Genomic DNA, 9,375 nt, shown 5'->3' on the forward strand with positions numbered 1-9,375 from the left:
GTGAGGAAGTACAGAAACATCTGATATTAGGGGTGATATTACAACCAGCATCTGCTGCTTGTCTCCCATTCTGTTAGAATAAAACAGTAATGCAAGTCCTGTCATAAAAACTAATGCATTAGGATGAATGAGGACATCCACCAGGCAACTGAAGCAAAATTTTTTTTGAAAGAAAGAAGTAACAAAGATGATGTCATGCTTTTATGGATTGACTGTTGTCGTTGCCATTCTTTACTGTATCTTGGACACAGGGAAATAGTAACACTGGTGGACAGTAAAACCTGCTCTCTTTCTTCCTCGTAAGGTTTCTATTCCAGACTCATATTTTCTGTTTCCACTTCCTGTAATTTCTAAGGTTATCGTCTCATCTGGCTCTTGTAAAGGTATTTTCAAAATATTTGCTTAAATAATCCACCTAACTTGCAGTATTTGTTATTTTTCTCTATAAAGGATTCTGTAAAGCCCATGGGACTTATCACAATTGTGTAAGACAGGTAGCTATCACTAAGTTAATAGATAACCAGGTTTTATACCAGTATGGACTATGAAACCAGAGAGAACTCCATGCCTGTGTTTTGAATTACGTATGGAAACCTTTGATGCTGCCTGGTACTTAATCACAGACTTGGAAAGATGATATGTTTGTGCCAGTCTGTAAAATTATACGTATAGCCGTGGCTGCCTTCAAAAGATTCTTCTAGTGACTTGATAATTTTACAACATACTTTGTGTCCCAGAAGCTCATAGGTTCTTTCAGTAGAAAGGGTTAATTTGTTTTGTTAGTGAAAGTGGCAAACAGATAATTTAACAAACTTTGTCTACTGTGATACGAGCATTTTAAAGCAGATAGGGGAGAATTTTAAAGCAGATAGGGGAGAATTTTGAAGTGGCTATAGGAGGGAAGCAAGACCAAGGATGTAAGGGTTTGCTTCAAATTAGATTAGCTTATGGGTGGAAGAAGAAAGGTTAGGATACTATTGAAGATGAGGCGGTAGCAAAAGTCAGTTTGGTAGGGCAGGTGTTTATTTATTCTACATTCTTGAACGCTTATAGATCTTTTTGTTGCCAGGGACTGCAGTTCTTCATTTTTCAGCTTTTACAAGTTAGGATATTGTGACACATCTTCAATACAAAGGTAAGATAAACTGAATCTGTCTATGTTGTAACAAGTATGTAATAATTAAATTTGTATACAGAAATAAAAAGAAAGTTCTAGATTAATGTTATAACGTGGTTTAAACTTGCCTATACCAAAGTACCAGTAGGATTTTGACAAGGATTTTTTCTACATTAGATGAAACTGAAAGCTGATGTCAAGAAACATTACAGAGAAAATAAAGAATTTCAAGGAATTCAAGGGATTCATTTAGAATACCACTTCCATTTTTGAAAGTCACATGCAGCTGCATTTTAATTCCAGAGGACTTTAAAAATTGTACCTATATTATACTGCAAAATATTGATGTTGATATTAAAGAATTTTGTAAAATAAAGCTGTAAGGAGCTTCCAATGAGTTCGTATGCTTTTTTTTTCCCCTGGAATTTGGTTGCTTATAGTATATATTCTTCTCATTTTTCTAGGTTAGAATTTATGTTTCTGGGTTGACATTATTACTAACTGGTGAAGACTTTAAATTGTAGGGCTGTATCTGCAAAAATTATAGTAATCATCATTACTGCAGTCTGCAAGTCTGGACACCAATGCATGTGGTTCTGGTGACAAAGAGAATGAGTAGAATCCTTCATTCACAAATGAATTTGCATTTGTACATTTTTAATATACTAGAGACTGCAAAAAGTGAGAGAAAATGAGAAAACAAGAAGTCTCTGTTTCCTTCCTTGAAGGAAAGCATCTTTCTTGACGTAGCTTTAGGCTTGGACAAACAATAAAAATAAAACTGAGACTGTGAGTAATATTTTTATAACAATAAGTTTACAAATTGGAGAAGGAACATTTATAAAATTACTCATTCCCCTCCTCCCCCATATATATGTACTTTTCCTTTTCAAAGGTATTGCTGTGTCTCTAGATTGTCGATAGTTGTTGATCATTCTTAATTTAGTGTTTTGTCAAAGGATGGATTTGCACTTCCTCCTTATGCTCATCTATTCAGGATTTTTGTCATAAATTAAGGGGATGAGTAATCCAGGATGATAGTCCTCAACAAGACTTTTTTATTTTATCAGTGTTATGCAGAGAATAGAGGAAAATCCTTAATCCTGAAATCATCTGTCTGAGAAAATAAAGGAATACAGGTAGAGAAAATGAACTTTTTTTTTCTTTAGAAATAGCTAATTCTTTCACTGTAAGGTCAATTCCTCCCAGTCCAAATGGATCATGCACTTGAGTGTGGAGATAGCTAAAGTTTACTGTGGATTGGTACATGATACCTGTAATGCAGCTGAACATCTGTGCACCTGCACAAGTCACCCAACTGAGGGCCTCACATTCTGTCCTCTCTTACTTTTACAATAGGGCACAAATGTTACAAGTCAGCACATTTCTTGGAGAGCAAAAAGGTGAACCAGATAAGTAGGTAGCATGTCACTGGGACAAGAACGTGATATATTCAGGTGGAGGATAGTGGCCTCTCAAAAGTGAAGGTGTCTCTATCGTGTTTTCATATCAGGTTTTTAAGTTACACATTTATACAACTAGTCATTTGCCACACTGATTAAAATAGGAAGCATATGCAGTTATGTAATGGGACATTTGCGGTTGCAATTGCTAGGTCATTTGCATCTGTGCCAAACTGAGAAGGTTTATGCTTGCTTTGCAAAATGGAAATACTAATGAAGATCTGGGAGATGGATGTAATCAGACATTGTGACTTTGGGTAAAGGAGGATCCTGCATTGCTCATTTCTAATAAAACTAAGTGGCCTGGAGCAGTGATTTTATAGACTGGTGCGCTTAAATAAGATGTCTTTTAACTTGTTCTATAGTATACCAAAAAGCCCAAAAGAGTGATTCAGCAAGCTGTGGGTGAAATCCAGGCTGCAAATGAAATCAGTTCATTGGGGTTACAAAGCAGGAGTTAACAGCATTGCAGGGATAGATTGGAGAACAGCACTGAGACTCAGGCTTGCTAAGAGCCTTAACTGAAACTTTGTTTTATCGGTTTGTCAAATGAAGGGTCACCTGTATTATAACTTCACCCCTACCAGCCAATTAAAGTCAAAGAAAAGGGTTTTGTAGCCTGTTAGATTACATTGTTTACCTTCTACTTAAGAAAATACACAAGTAATGCACAAGTAAAATTAAAGAGAGTTTTTCCTTCCTTCTCTTTTCTCCTTCTCAGTCTTGAAAGTGAAGAACACTAGATCTTTGTGTCCTAGAGCAGCAGGCTTGAGGGAAGCTGCAAAGTTTGTTTGTAAATTAGCAAAAATTCTGCATTATTTCACTTTAGAAATTAAGAACCTCTTTACTTTGTGAGTCCTGAGCATGAAAAACAAAAGAAGTAGTGAGTTCACAATAGGAAAGAACAAAAATTGATTTTGGAAGAGCAAAGTAAGCTTTGGTAGGTTATTTAAAATGTTGGAGGTGAGGGGCGTGGAGTTGTTTGTTTGAATAATTGTTATTTGTCTTCAATGACAAATTATCATAAGAAAAATCTCAGAGGGGACATAAACATTTATCTTTATTGTGTCTCTGCATAGGAAGTCACAGTGATATCCCTTTACTTCTGAGTAGTTGCTGAGCAAGCTCCCACACTCGGTGTTTATATGTTACAGTTTCAGAGTGTAATAAAAAGCATCCTTCCATTCCCATTTAAAACCTCTCTAAAAATTAATTTTGTGACCCCTTCTGCAGCCATATGGATCCCATGTCATCCAGCAGTTATTGCCTTATGGTGCTCCAGATGCACTGAATGTGTCCACACAGAAACAACCTTCCAAATTGCTGGTGATCCAGACAACAGCCGTTTTCCCCAGCTAAAACTCTGTTTTGTTTCGTCTGTGTCCAACGAAATACTGGGCTCTTATGCACAAAGCATGCATTTATGCTGATTAAGCACCTTTTTTTAGTGAGCAGGTTATGCACAATCAAGTGTATTTGACTCAAATACAGAAGCATAAATTGGTTTACTCAGTTAAAAGCTTTGATCTGGCAGCTAGAGATAATAGGTGGAGCTTAAGGAATCCACAGTGTTTATGAATCCTGATTTTTGGCCTGTAAAGCAGCATGCTGAGGGTAGGCAGAAATTTCTTCACTGGCACTAACAAAGCGTTGAGCTCGTGAGAGTAAGAGATGCACTGTTTTTCCTAGTAACTTTGCTTCTATGTATGGCCTTCCCTTGCTAGTCTAACACAAATAGGCTCCTGAATCATCCATATGCTACATGTTACTGCAGAATAGGAAGTATAAATGGCTGCCTTAAGACAAAACGCTAGTTACAAGCTGCAGGAGCTTCACAGATTTCACAGATTCAGTGGGATATACTCAGAAAAGGAACCTTGCCTTTGTTTAAAGGGCATAAAATTTACTTTCAGATTTTCTCCATTTCAATGTGTGGATAAAGCCAAAAGAAGTAGCAATTGAAAAATTTGTGTATATATTTTAAATATTCCTTTAGGATGTGCCTGCCATCTTAAGAATTGGAAATAGTAAAAATACTGTGTTCTGTCCAAAGATTTGCTGCAGAAGTAATGATTTCTTTTACAGACCATTAACTTGAAACCAGTGCAATGATTTAGCTATAATCCTCAAAATTACTGATCAACCATTTTCACCTAGTCAGCTTTTTGCTGTAACATGAAATGAGGAAACAGTTTCTTGGATGAGATAAACAAGCAATTTGTTATCATTGTAAAATTGAAGTGTGCAACATAAGCAAAACAGCTTTTTGCATTCTGTTTTTAGCAGTTACCACCTGTCTTATTGTTTAACTTCATCTGACCTTTTCTGTATTCCTGCTTTTTGTTACTGTAAAAACCCAAAACAAATATCCTGCCAGTCCTAATTTTTTTCTAAACATTTGCCGTATTCACAATTGTTACAAGAAATCTAAGTGTAGAGATTGGTTTACTTAGGTGTTTTGGCTAACAAAGGTCAAGAGGATTGGGTTATAAATACGTGAATCATTAATTGTAGTGTGTGTTCCTTCTACTGTGTTGCTGAGAATTGCACAGGGGAACAGAGGTTAAATACTTCCCCATAGGCTGCAGTGGTTTTCCCCCCATGCTGGAATTAACTCTGCCTGGTGCAAGAAGACATCTGCTCAGTGGTACTGGTTGCTTCTGCCAGCCATTTGAACATCTATCAAAAAATAATGTTACATCAAGTTTTCTGTGATTGGAGTCCTTGCTTTTCCCAGAGAAAGAGCCTTGGAATAAAGTGTCATAATATCACATATTGTAAGGGTGACAATCTGCTGTTTTGTCAGGTGCTTTGGTACACATATGTGTTCATAAAAGAAAGGGACTTCAGGTAGATTTGGGAGCTCATAGCCTTGTGTCACAGATCCCAAAGCATTTAACACATGAATACTCCCTCTGATTCGTTTGTGAAGCCTAGCCATGATGATGATGACTCCCTCTGAGTTCAGTGGGAACATTTCTGAGCCTAAAGTGAAGTTTGTGATTTATTGGTTGCATATTGATGTCTGAGTATATGATAGATAAAAGTCTATGTCCCAAAAATATGCTTGCAAGTTACGGGTCAGACCTTTTACTGTACCGGTATGGTACCTTCTGAGGGTACACATTAGTTGTGATTAAGGGATTAAGGACAGATCTCAGCTGGTACAGTGTTGGTTTTGATTGTGGTGATTAGTCACTGAGTGCATTCATACAGTGTTAATGAGGGTCAGGCTTGGGTTAACACTGACAGGGCTGTATTGCACTTAACATGTTCAATTTCTGAGTAGAAGTTTGGATGTGTTTTGGAGGTCTAAGAAAGGGCAGTCGGTCCCCCTCCAAATACATCTGTGGAGCTTAGGCTTGAGGCAGCCCATCAGTTGGGCTTTGGGGATCGACTCAGTGTGGCTGACTGGTAAATGTGGATCAAAGAACAGGCTTGAGCAACATTGAGCACATAGCGCTGAGGTATCCAGGGCACGCAACACTTGATGCATCTGCTTCCTATTGCAGAAGAGAGACATCCATCAATAATTGCTACTGAAGAGGAGTATTTCAGTATATAAGATGATTTCTTACCAGCAGCAAGATTAGTGCTCAAGGAAAACTTGGAAAAGCAAGAAATGAAAGCCTATAGAAGAGGCAAAGATTGCAAAGTATCTAGTTTTGTAAAAGGACATGTAAAAGCTAATAGTGAGAGCAGTGCTAATGTTTTGGCATCCAAACGCAACTAGCAACCTTTGACTCTATGCCAGTTCAGCACTGGGTGTGAAATTCTTGGCGGTTTGCCTTGACTTCACAGTATTTTTGGGTCTGGAGACAGAGAGAGCAGAGGCAGAGAGTGTAGTAATCTCCTGAGTAATCAGGAGATTTTAAAAATCTTGTTTGTTTCTCTTTTGTATTTACAAGAAATTATGAATGTCTTGAGTGACTATGGAGGATCTAACTTCCAAAGGTGAGGTTGAGGAAACAAACCATAACCTCCATTTCATTAAAAGTGGTACTTAGAAGTGTTAAACTGTATTTTGTCCTCTCTTTACACACAAAAAATTGTATATACTTATTACCTAGGAAAGCAGTTATCAGATGTGATTTTCAGGAATTGAGTTATCTTTTGAGCTTGAAACACAAAACTTCCTTATTAAGAGGCAGTATTTTTTTAATATCTCCCCTTTTCCCAGAAATATCAGAACTGCTTTGAGTATCTGGACACAAATGGTCACATCTTCTAAAAAGTGAGAAAAATTAAAATTATAAGACTGTTTATTGTTTAATTTGTGTATGCAAATCAAATACACCACATCAAGGTGTTTAACATGATGCTTCAGCCAAAGTAATTTTAGATTTAAGGGCTGCATTTCCAAATTGGTGGAAGGAATTTATTTTTGCATGTAGGTGTGAGTTTCCCTAAGTCAGATTAAAATATTATATATGGGTATATATTTATGTGTATGTATATATATATATATATATATATATATATATATATATATATATATGATGAATGGTATAAATTCATCAGCTCTCACTAGTGTTTGTAACAGTTTCAATGAACAGGTACAAAAGTATCTTTGTGATTCTGATCACTATGGATTTTGCTCAGAGGTCTTACTTATCTGCTGTTTAAGGCAGCAGTCCTCCTCTTGCTCAGAACTCTACATGGAAGGAGAGGGAGGGCAGTTTGTGCTTCCCAGCATTGCTGCCACAGACCTTTGCAGCAGAAAGCAGAAAGTCAGGCAAAGGAGGTGATCTAGAGGCAGCAGAGTTAGCAGAGGCAAAGCCTGCTAACCTCAGGTCATCAGCATGTGAAAGGATTCCACCAGCCCTTTACTTCTTTGCTTGTAATACCATACAGCCATGTACACTGTGATTTTAGTGCCTACAGTAACAGCTTTTAATGTCAACATCTTCCCCTGTAGGCAGCACAACCCTTAAATTTGCTACTTGGGTTGTGCCAGCACCAGTTTGGGAACCTCGATGCCAAGCATGACGATGCTACTTCAAGGCAGAGATCCTACAGGAAGATATTGTGGAAACTCTTACAGGCATTACTGAGAGGAACAGTGCATTGCACAGTCTGCCAAAACACATGCCTGTTTTTTCCCACGCTGGCTTGCAGAAGAAGGCAGAGCAGCAGGGACGTTCATTTCCCCACGTTGGCAAATCCTATGTAGCTGTTTTGTACTATTCACAATTTTTTGTTCCCCTGCATGTCTTGAATAGGATTAATAAATGGAGTCTTTCTTTTATGCTCTGGTGAACTTTACTAAGACACTCAGAAACTGCGTCAGAAGTCTTAAATAGTCTTTCTCACTGGTGGTTCACTTGGCATCATAATTTCTTGTCTTCACAGAGGCACTGACACTTTGTCGGTGACAATTCTTGCTCTGTATCACCATCAGAGTGTGTGACATATTAACTTTCAGGGAACCTAGAGGTTTTATTTGCTGAAAACAGATCTCTTTAAATATTGACCTCTCTAAACATTAAACATTATGGACAAACATCCCAGAATTGATGATGTAGGGATTGCAAAATAAATTACTGTTTAAACCATGGAATGTGCAACATGACAATTCAGAGCAGCTGTCAGGGCCACCTCCGGCTACCCTCCGGAAAATGCTCTCAGCTGTGACACTGATGCTAACAGTGGTTTCAGACTTAGCATTAATATCAAATAAGCATACTGATTAATTGCTTTAATGACTTCAAATCAATCTCTTTTTTTTCTCCTCTGATTTGTGGAGTTATTGCTTTGTGAAAAATAAAGTGACATTGGTCATTTGGGCACATCAAAAATGAGATTATGTATATATAACTCAATAGGTTTAAAACTTCAGTAGTGAGTCTTATATCTCAGTAATTTCCTCTCCAGGTAAAAAAGTATTAGTCAGTTCTTTGAGAATTCAAATCACTTTTGCATTTGTGTCTGTATTGCCTCAGGGAGCTTGCCTAGGTCCAGTTTCAAGTTCTGTGAATCAGGCACCTTGCCTGAAGAAAAGAGCACAAATTCTAAGCTGTTACCACCCCCTCTGAATTTTTCTGCCTTATCTGTCTCCTTTTCACTACACATCAAAAAATAGGAAACAGCTGTTCTCTGGCAAGCCTCAGTAGAGTGTCATAACAATACCATAGACAATGCTATACAGCAGGTATCTTTAATTCAGCTCAGAAACAATTCTTTTGCAAGCAAGCTTACCTATAATCCAGTGGGAAGACTTTTAACAAGGGAAGAACTTGCAAGACCGTTCCCAGACTGCAATTACTGCAGTATGAAAAACTGATGGCCTGTCTTTTGGAGAGAGAGGTAAACCATCCTTCTACATTGAATTTTAGGTGAGTTGAGAAGCAAAACTTTGAAGCAAACCTCCTGACTTTTCCCACTTACCATGCTGCAGAGAGGCCTTGAAGCATATTACCTGGATTACCTGGGGGTAACTCTAACCCAGAAGATATACCCCTGGAGTGCTCCAGCCAATGAGTCTTCTGTTTACAGGTCAGACCAGAATCAATCTGACATTAATATATTGTGGAATACCCAGTCCTCAACATCAATTGTTCTATTTTATAGATCCACTCCTACTATGTTACCCTACTTGTCAATGTAGGCAAAGCCCAAATGATCTTCTGATATTCAGTAATCATTTTAGCTGGAATATCACCTTTGATAGGTGTTGACTAATTCATAAATACACTAATAACTGGAAAAAACCAAAGCAAAAGAAAGAAATGGTCTCTGATTCAAAACAGAAGTGTAACTTCTGTCTAATGTTTTTTCTTCTGCTACTGCAAAGCA

Source organism: Chiroxiphia lanceolata, chromosome Z (assembly GCF_009829145.1).
Source record: "Chiroxiphia lanceolata isolate bChiLan1 chromosome Z, bChiLan1.pri, whole genome shotgun sequence".
NCBI lineage: Eukaryota > Metazoa > Chordata > Aves > Passeriformes > Pipridae > Chiroxiphia > Chiroxiphia lanceolata.